The 10,000-nt window shown below is 34.9% G+C and overlaps 1 long non-coding RNA gene across 2 annotated transcripts in view; it reads right to left on the bottom strand.

Annotated features, from left to right (window-relative positions):
* The window catches only part of LOC144972080 (uncharacterized), a 25,875-nt gene extending 21,691 nt beyond the window's left edge, over positions 1-4,184 (bottom strand). Inside the window, exon 1 of one of the 2 annotated variants that reach the window (XR_013645257.1) lies at positions 3,838-4,184. This is a non-coding gene — a long non-coding RNA (uncharacterized LOC144972080). Of the gene's footprint in view, positions 1-1,337; positions 1,400-3,837 lie in introns of those variants that run through there. The other variant, XR_013645256.1, reaches the window with a different exon arrangement.
* Positions 4,185-10,000: the final 5,816 nt, after the last annotated feature.

Raw genomic sequence — 10,000 nt, 5'->3', positions numbered from 1 at the left:
AGAGAGAGGAGGAGGAAGAAGGAGAGGAAAAGAAGCAGAAGAACAGGAAATAAAATGAGGAGAGAGGAGGAGGAAACAGGAGGATGCGAGGAAGGAGGAGGAAGTGGAGAAGAAAGAGGAGGAAGAAGAGGAGAGGGAGGAGGAGAAGGAGGAGGAGCTGAAAGTAAAAATGTTTCCCGCCTCCCCCACCCCCCTCCCTCAAAAAGAAGAAATATCTGTTTTATTTTAGCACCCATTTTTAACATTAGTATTGATAAGAGAACTAATGCTTCTCTAATGTTATCCAAAGACATAGATTCAGAAGCTGACAAGATTTCGGTGTTTTAGAAATGAGATAAATTTGAAATGACATTACCTACTTTGATGATGGAGGCTGTTGAGATATTGCGATTCTATGGCCCATTGAAATAATAAAAAACACATTCAAATCTTGGATATGGGTCTCAATGGCACGAATGTAACTTTTATTAAAAGTTTTTAAACTTATAACTCCGCTAAGAATATTTGGAACAATGATAACATCTTCGATGAAACGAAACACAGATGTATTTTTTTTGCATTTCACGGGATTTTCTTCTATCGCAAGATAGAACTACTAACTTACGATGGCAAATGAAGAAATCAAAACTATTTTCTTTTAATTTAACATGGTTTCGATGGAGTCCGAAGAAATTTTACATTTCAATATATTTAAAGCATTTTTTTTAGAAACCTGAAAAGTTACTTTTCATCTAAGTTTCGTTTTATGGGAAGGCTTTATATTATATTGCTGTCTTCATCTCTTTTATCATTGCAAGGCAATTTTACACGCTTCTTTATCAAAATCAGCGAACCTCGTCGTTGACGCGATGAAGATAATGATACAGCGTATCAAAAAGAGATGAAAAATAATAATTATAAAACGTAAAAAGGCTTCATATTATCATTGATATCATCACCTTTTAAGATTCAAATATTGTGATCTGACGATTTCATGGAATGACGATTTCGTGTCACATCTCGAATTTTATTAAAATCAAACAATGAATGTGGTAACTGACCTGGTTGGTCGCTAGGACACCTGTTGAGAAAAAATTCAATTTTCTAGAATGTTGCGCCCCTGGGATTGTCACAATGCAATAAATATGTCACCTCACGTGACTCGGGTAGAAATAAGTATTTGTCTAGAGTGAGCATGTAAGTAACTTAATTATTTATAATACCTAATGATAAATGTGGTAAAAATGCTTTAAAAAGATTGTACAATCTTGAACCGATTCACAGGGCAAAACAATGAAATAAATAAAGGAAGAAAAAGACACGGGAAGACACATCATAGCAAGATAACAAAGCTTTACCTTAAAATATGGTGTTCCCAAGCACCTCACAAGTACTTAGGTACGGGACACTACATCAAACCAAGACAATAAACATTCAAGATAACAAATCTAATTCAAACAAGCTTAAGACAACGCTAGACCTTTAAATGAGGTCAAATGCTTGCACATTATATGAATGATAACTGAGCATTTCTAATTGACTTATAATAATAGTATGTCGGACATCACGAAACAAAGGTAGATACAGTCAAGTAAACGAGTTTACTTCCTCCTTGACCAGTTGACTGTCCGTACTCCTGGAATGCCACGTTTTATCCATTTGGCCAGAAAACTGGCCCTTCAAATATCGATTGATTTAAAATGACCCTAATCTTGGCAAAAGCTCTCAATCCTGGCACTTCGCGGTTTCTTTCAAATACATGTCTTTGCCGAGTAAAGCAGTTAATTAGTTAATTGAATAGAAAACAACATAACGTTTTAATGCATGAATAAAGCTTAAACCATAGTGTTGATTCGGAAGAGAAAGTGTATACTACATATTTATGTTTCCTCACTTTAGTTCGAGAATAGGAATTTTAGTTGATTGACAAAAGCATGAAATATAGAGATGGATAAGAGATTACTAATTATGAAAACGTAGTGGTACAAATATAAAGAGAGGAAGGAGAGAAAGACACCCACACACTGATACCGACATATAGTGCCGTTTTATTAAAGAACACAGTATGTGATATATGGCTAACATTGCATATACTGTGTTCTTAAAACAACGGCAGTACACACACACACACACACACACAGAGAGAGAGAGAGAGAGAGAGAGAGAGAGAGAGAGAGAGAGAATGTGTGTGTGATAGACAGACAGAGAGAGAGAGAATGTGTGTGTGATAGACAGACAGACAGACAGATAATATATATGTATTTCACATTCAATGTTAATCTTAAGCAATTTGGTAAACGCGTTGAATAACTTACATAGACTTGTAGAAAACATATGCAAAGGAATATCTGATTTAGGACTTTTTGACAAGTTGGGAGATTATTCTAACTTGGCGATAAATGACACCATTTTCTTTTTTTTCTGGCCTTGATTAAAATAGGTGTTTTGTGGTTGTGAGAATGACAGAATTGGATAAAACATTCACATAAATTTGTCGTGGGCAGAGAGAGAGAGAGAGAGAGAGAGAGAGAGAGAGAGAGAGAGAGAGAGAGAGAGAGATCTCAAACTAGATTCAGAGACTCCGTAAGGCCAGGGGGAGATGGTTTTTAAAAAACCCCAGCTAACTAGCACTCTGGAAAGACACGTATTTAACAATTTGGCCCGAATCTCGTCCTTCAAATTTAGATTGACCTTCATTTTGGCAAAAACTCTCAAACCTGAGACCTCGAGAGGTACGACGGCAGTTAATGGGTTAAATCCCCATAAGAACTGAGGGAATAAAACATGTACATTTGTTTGCAAGTTGACAGCTCTGCATACAGGTGACCCATCGCCCCATAGCGGTATTATATAGGGATCTACCTTGGAATAATAATAAATTTTTATTCCAAGGGATCTACGTATACATATATATCTATGCAGATATGACATCCGAACGCAATTATCGGCCTAGTTTAACATTATTGCAATGGAGAATATTTGTTGCGTCATTAAAAAAAAGAAAAGATTTCCATTACACCAATGGGCCCATACTGAATTGGGTTTTCAAACCAGGAAATTAGTGCACGGCGATCGTGTTGAATTCGTCCTGGAAGATTGAATATGGAGCTTTGGGTTGATTTCTTTTCGTTTTAATGGAGATTGAATATAATTCCTTACATTGCAAAATCAAAACTCAAAGGGTGTAATTAATTATTTATTAGCTTAACTCTCTCCTAACCGGCCAGTTTCCGAATTTTCCCCAAAACTTCACACCCACCAAACACAAAAATTGATTTGTCTTACTAAAACGGAAAATCAACAAGTTCATTCTACACATAATAATGTACAGCAAAATGAGCCCTACAACACAGCGTCAAGTGTTTAGGCTTATTATAAACAGATTTTCTTCAAATATTATGACGTACAAAAGAAATCAGATGAGAAAAGTTTTGGTTGCATCGTAACGAATGTGAATATTTTCCTGTCGTTGGTAAGGAAAGGATTAATTCTATATTCACTATTCAGGAACAAATTAATTCCGTAATACTACCGTTTTGAAACGATGGGTTATAAATGACATAATATTCTTTGGTTCGTGTTCAAGGAAAGAAATCTTTGAGTGTGTGTGTGTGTGTTTGTGTGTGTGTGTGTGTGTGTGTGTGTATAAAAATGGAATCATTAAAGAAAGAAAAAAAGACTGAATTTGCAAATATGCTATGTAACAACATGACAAGCTTATAATTATATAACATCACGAAAGTGGCGTAAACTGTAAAATAAACAGTAAAATCACTTCAGTATTTGAAAGCATTTGATAAACTGTTTCGTGGAAATGAGCTAATGGAAATAATTATATGAAAAAAAATGGTCAAATACCTGAAGAGTGCTCCGAGAAGGAAGTCAAAAAATGTAGCAAATCAATGAGATAGCTGCTTGTTCCTCCCGTCATTGAAGTATGTTAACATCCTCGAAACATAGAAGAGAAAAATGTTCTTTTTTTTTTTCATTTTCTTCTTCGGGTCCTCGCAAATCACAAACGTTATAATTATTTTGATGAAGCATTCATTTTACAATGAAAATTATATTGTTGCCGATGATAAAGATGATAATAGTAATGACGGGTATAATATTATTATTATTATTATTCGCCAGTTTGTAGAAGTCGCATCCTGTTGTCAGCATGTGACATTGGTCGGTGTGTCACCAAATTTGAATTTCGCCGAGTGTCTCTCTCCTCTCCGTCTGCCAGCCACAGCACTTGCCTCCGCTTCTCGATAAGTTCCACGATGTGGCGGGCGGCCTCTCCGTCCTACGGTCCCGGTATGAAAGCTCTGGTGATAGCGACGACTTGGATAGAGATAGATAAGCAGGGGGGAGGGGACAATGTCAATGGCTTATCTCCCTTAGGTACTTATTTTACCTACATATCTACTATAATATCGATATTTTTAATATTGATTGTTTTATTGATATATTATTATCAGTTTATATTATCAAATAAAGTCAAATAATATCAACTCCATTAAAATATTTAATTTTGCTTTGATTATTAACTATTAACGATTGAATACGTCTCGGCACTTGTACATAATAAACGGTATTTTTCACGGTTATTTTTTCAATATCTACATATTCACGGTAAACAATGGAGAGTGTCTACTTATCTTTTTCCTTTGTTCCTGGAAACTTTGAAAGCTCTGCAAAGTTTGTTTATCAAGTGCTCGTCAGAAAATCCAGAGATTACAATTATAGAGCGTTTCCGCAAAACTCGAATCCTTTGTTGTGAAGCCTAACCCAAAATAAAGGAACTGAATAGACATATCTAGATTTTATACAAGAATATCAGGAATGAAATTTCCATGTAGTGTATATAATCAGACAGTCTGAAAATTAAAACTACAAAACGCTAAAGATAATGGATTTAAAAATGACCTTGATAGGAAACGTTTTGCTTTCAAATACATAAATGATTGAGAATTCATAATATGGCAATAATAGAAACGGGTGGTTTTTGTTTGTTTTTATTTTAAATTTTCTTCTATGCTTTTATCTATTTCTCCCTTTTAAATATTTCTATCTGAAAGAAAATGAAATGTGTAATGTCCAATATATTGTTACTTGTGTTTAACTCTCTCCTTACCAGCCATTTTCAGGATTTTCCCCAAAACGTCACACCCAACTAACACAAAAATATATTTGTATTGCTCAGACATATCTAATAGCAGTAAATTCTTGCGATAAATAATTTCTGTAGCAAAACATACTCTACAACACACTGTTAATTTTCTTTAAATTTTATGATGTACAAGAGAAATTTGAATAAGAAAAATGTTGGTTGTACCTATCGTAAGGAATGTGACGATTTTCCTATAGTTGGTCAGGAGAGGGTTAATGATATAAAATATAAGGATCTTGTGGTTTGTGTTAAAGCCCTATTACTGATATGATATGATATGACTAACGTTGTTTTTTTTTAAAGTTTTTAATCTTAGTTTGTTTTTTAAAAAAATATTTTTCAATTATAATTTCATACGTTTTCGATACAGTTCCCTGTGATGGGTGATTGATTTTTCATCGATTTTAAAGATATACTGCCACATTAAATCGTTAATCCTAATATACAACTCACTCTTTTAAAAAAAAATACCATATGGAAATGTATTTCTAAACTGGTTAATTAGAGTTAATACTTTTCTCAAAATGTAGGCTACATATCTCACGCAACATCGAATATTATCGATTCCGTTAAAATAATTAATTTTGATTCAAATTGCGATTATTAACAACTCTCCAAAGATTAAATATTTCTTTGCACTTGTACAGAGTACATGAAATTTTTACGGTTATATTTTCACTGTCTACGCAAACAAAGGAGAGTTTTTACTTATCATAATATTCCTTTGTTCCAGGAACCTCTGACAACTCTGCGAACTTTATTCTAGGTTATGTTGTGAAAATCCAGAGATGGCAATCTAAAAGGCTCAGAAAAAGTCAAGAGCGGGCACTTGAATCAATAATGATGAGAAAATAGGGTATGGAGAAGTAAGTGCCAGACGAAAACAGAGAATAAAAAGTCAGTGCCAAACTCAGGACCTAACTGACACGACACCCTCCGCCTGGCCGGGAGTGAGAGGATAGCGAGTGGTCGCACAACCGACTGAGCTATCCAGCCATATTGTAGAAGGAACGTAATTGACGTCACTCAGCTCTTTATTATTGGTTTTAGCCAGCCATTTTAAAGAGTTGTTCTCACTAAATTGTATTAGACTATAACGTTTAAGGTTACACCTAATGTTGTGTGTTCGTACGTTACACCAGGCTGGCAGATGTGAGTTTTTCAAACTTTTAAACTAAACGCGTAGCATCAAGTATTTCAAATTATTATTATTATTATTATTATTATTATTATTATTATTATTATTATTATTATTATATATTATTATTATTATTATTACTATTATTATTATTATTACTATTATTTATTATTATTATATTATTATTATTATTAATTATTATTATTATTATTATTATTATTATTATTATTATTATTATTATTATTATTATTATTTTTCAGTCTAAAAACACATGGAATTGAATTGAGAAGCAGACACAATCACCCAAATGAAAATAACGTTTTTAAGTCCTGGATCTGCCTATAGTCACGATTTTAAAGCAAATTTGGCCCCAGGGCGAAGCTCGTTAATCAAATTTAACCCAATATGCTTTACATGAAATATTCAACACATAATATTGACTATAACATTCATGTAAGATAACACTATAACACACACACCGTGTTACCTGCTCGAACAAAAGAAAACGAATTTGATAATTAACTGCAAACACACGGGGGCAAAATGGCTCGTCAGAACTTGTTAAGGATAAAATTAACGAGGAAGCAAGTGTTGAAATCGTTTAAATCGGGGCAAGGAAAAACAAATAATATACGTTCGTGGAGGGTGAATTTTAATATCTTTTATCGCGTAGATCTCTTTTGTAGTAGTTGAATACCTACTCCTCTTGTTCCTTGTTATATTGATTATTTAAAAATATTGATTCTACTCGTATTATTTAAGTTGTGCATTAAAAGAAAAAAAACTTATCCATTAAAAACTAGACACTTAGGTAAAAGACAACAGAATAATTGCAGACAAATTAACAATACCACTGAATTCGTTCTCCTATCTTTTCCGTCTGAAAATTCCTTCTAGACCTATGTTCTATTCATTAAAAAAATTGTTGCGTTTGTTTTGTTTTTAAAAATATTTTTTTTCACTTTTATTCATTTGTGTGTTGTTTTTTTATTGTTGTTGTTGCTAATGCTGTATTTGTTTCATATTTATGCGTATGATGGTGCTTGCAAAAAATTCTGGAAAGCCAGAAATATTCTTAAATTCCCGCTTAAAAGATTTAAAATATCGATATTTGTTGTTATTTATTAAATCGATATTATTTGTTTTAGGATGAGAATAAATGGTCATCTCTTTAATTGGTTGGTCACAAGCCAGTGACTCTCGTTTCGCATGGGTGCGCTGAGTCACGTGAACCGACCAGTCATTCGTCAAAAAAAAAAAAGTCAGGGAGGATAAGAAGAGTGGGGGGCGGGGGAGTGAAAAGTGAATTCCTCATCACTTATAGGCGGTGACACTGACTTATTTACAAGGCTGTCGGCCCGATCTTGATAGCTAGGGGAATTAGGGTAAAATTGTGCAAATTAGTGATGAAAGCACCAAATTTGGTACAAAGTAACTTGAGACCATTATTAATCGATGTTGATATAGAACCACATTGAGAAATTCCTCTAACAGTGTAAAATAGGGAGATGAAAATCCGCCTATATGAGCTATATTAAAACAAAGGGGCGTAATCCATGAAATATTTGTTGACAATTCGGCGCTTTAAAAATATATTATTTTTAGCCCGTGTAAGCGGTTGATTATTTTGGTTTAAATAATTATAATTGTTAAAAATGTGACTTTATGTGATATAGGAACCGTATGGGCCGGTAGCATAGCTTTATTATGAGGACTGGAAGGGGGATGTGGGGGTGGGAGAGGATGAGATGGTGCTGGTGTCAGTTTTACTTGTGTTGGTCGTCATCGTGGTGAAGATGATGGTGGAAGTGGAAGTGATGTTGGTGATAATGATGATGATGAGGTGATTGTTGTGATAATAGTGGTGATGATGATGATGATGATGATGTTGATGAGGTGGTGGTGGTGCTGATCTTGGTAGTGATGATGATGATGATGATGATGATGATGATGATGATGATGATGATGATGATGATGATGATGATGGTGATGATGATGACGAAGACGACGATGAAGATGATGATCAGGATGGTGTTGATGGTGTTGTGATGATGGTGGTGGTGCTAATGGTAATGATGATGATGATGATGATGATGATGATGATGATGAGGTGATTATGGAGATAGTAGTATTGATAATGGTGATGGGGATGATGATGAGGTGGTGGTGATCGTGGTAACGATGATGATGATGATGATGATGATGATGATGATGAGATGATGATGATGATGATGATGATGATGATGATGAATATGGTAATGATGAGGTGGTGGTGGTGATAGTGGTAGTGATTATGGTGATGTTGGTAACTCTTAGTTTCGAAAATGAAAAACTTTCTTGGTGACGTATATTAACATTTTTGGTAACAACAAGAGATGAAGTGAGTAGAAAAGTGCCAGAAGACAATAGAGAATAAAAATTTTTCGCGGCGGTGGTGGGGTTTGAACCTGCGACCTTATTGGTACGACAACTCCGCCTGGCATTTTTATATGATTAGGATCCAACAAAAATCATATTTATTAGACAAATGACTGTGGAACACATTTTTCTTGGAAGACTTGAGAGAATTCAACACCAGCCTTTTCTAGTTTATCCTGACCTCTTTGAATTATTTTAACGGGGCAAGATAAAGCCAATATCTCGTTGTCAGCTTTTTCCATGTGAGTGTGTTCAAGAAAACAATATGTTGTCTTATTGAAGGCTAAAAATGTTTCCTTTCCTGGGGTTAGCTGTCGAGGCCTGGTAGTCTGTCTCTGAACCTGATTGGGTGAACATACGACTGGGTGCAAACTCTTTCTCAGCATTCTTTGCTATACATCTTGATTAATTCTGACAATTTATGGACTCTCTCTCCCCCCCCCCCTCTCTCTCTCTCTCTCTCTCTCTCTCTCTCTCTCTCTCTCTCTTTGATCTGTTCTATACTTGAATGTTTTATATATAGCATGGCTCCAGAAAGGAGAGCTTTTGTGAAACACAACGAATAACAACTTGCAACAACTTAACAGAAAACATGAATAAACAACTCCAAACAGATGTTATATTATTAGACTTCAATAAATCATTTGACGAAGTCAATAACCATACTCTGGCTATTAAACGGCGGAGATATGGAATCATGAGTAACACACACGACTGGGTAATGGATTTTCTCACTAATCGTAAACAACTGAAATAGCAATGTCAGAGTCAGCTCCAGTACTACAGGTGTGCCCCTAGGTACCGTACTGGGTCCCCTCTTGTTCCTTATCTACATCAATGATTTGCCTGAAAGATTGTCGCTCGGAACTCAACTGAGACTATTTTCGGATGACAGCCTTTTGTACAGAGCAATAAGGCATAAGAAAGACTCAGAAATTCTTCATCGGGACTTTGATTCCAGAAAATTACTCACAAAAGGAAGATAATACACAATACACCACAACTCACTATAAGAAATCGCCAAAGCAAAATATCTCAATCAGAGTAACAATAAACAATCGCCTGACCTGGAAAGACCTCATTGCAAAATATGCAGGAAGGCAAACTCTACCCTGGGATGCTTGAGAAGAACCCTCTTCGGCTACAAAGTAACCATAAAAGAGAAATGCTATAAAGTTTATGTTAGACCAACACTCGAGTAAAGCGGTAAGGTATGGGATCCCGATCACACCTCCGAAAGTAGGTAAATAGAATCAATCCAAAAAACCTTATAAAATTCGTTCAACAAAATCCTCAAACAAATCAAA

The sequence above is a fragment of the Berghia stephanieae genome, chromosome 4, assembly GCF_034508935.2.
Source record: "Berghia stephanieae isolate SIO BIC M18660-M18661 chromosome 4, UCSD_Bste_1.3, whole genome shotgun sequence".
Classification (NCBI taxonomy): domain Eukaryota; kingdom Metazoa; phylum Mollusca; class Gastropoda; order Nudibranchia; family Aeolidiidae; genus Berghia; species Berghia stephanieae.
This window is presented reverse-complemented; position numbering and strand designations above follow the sequence as displayed.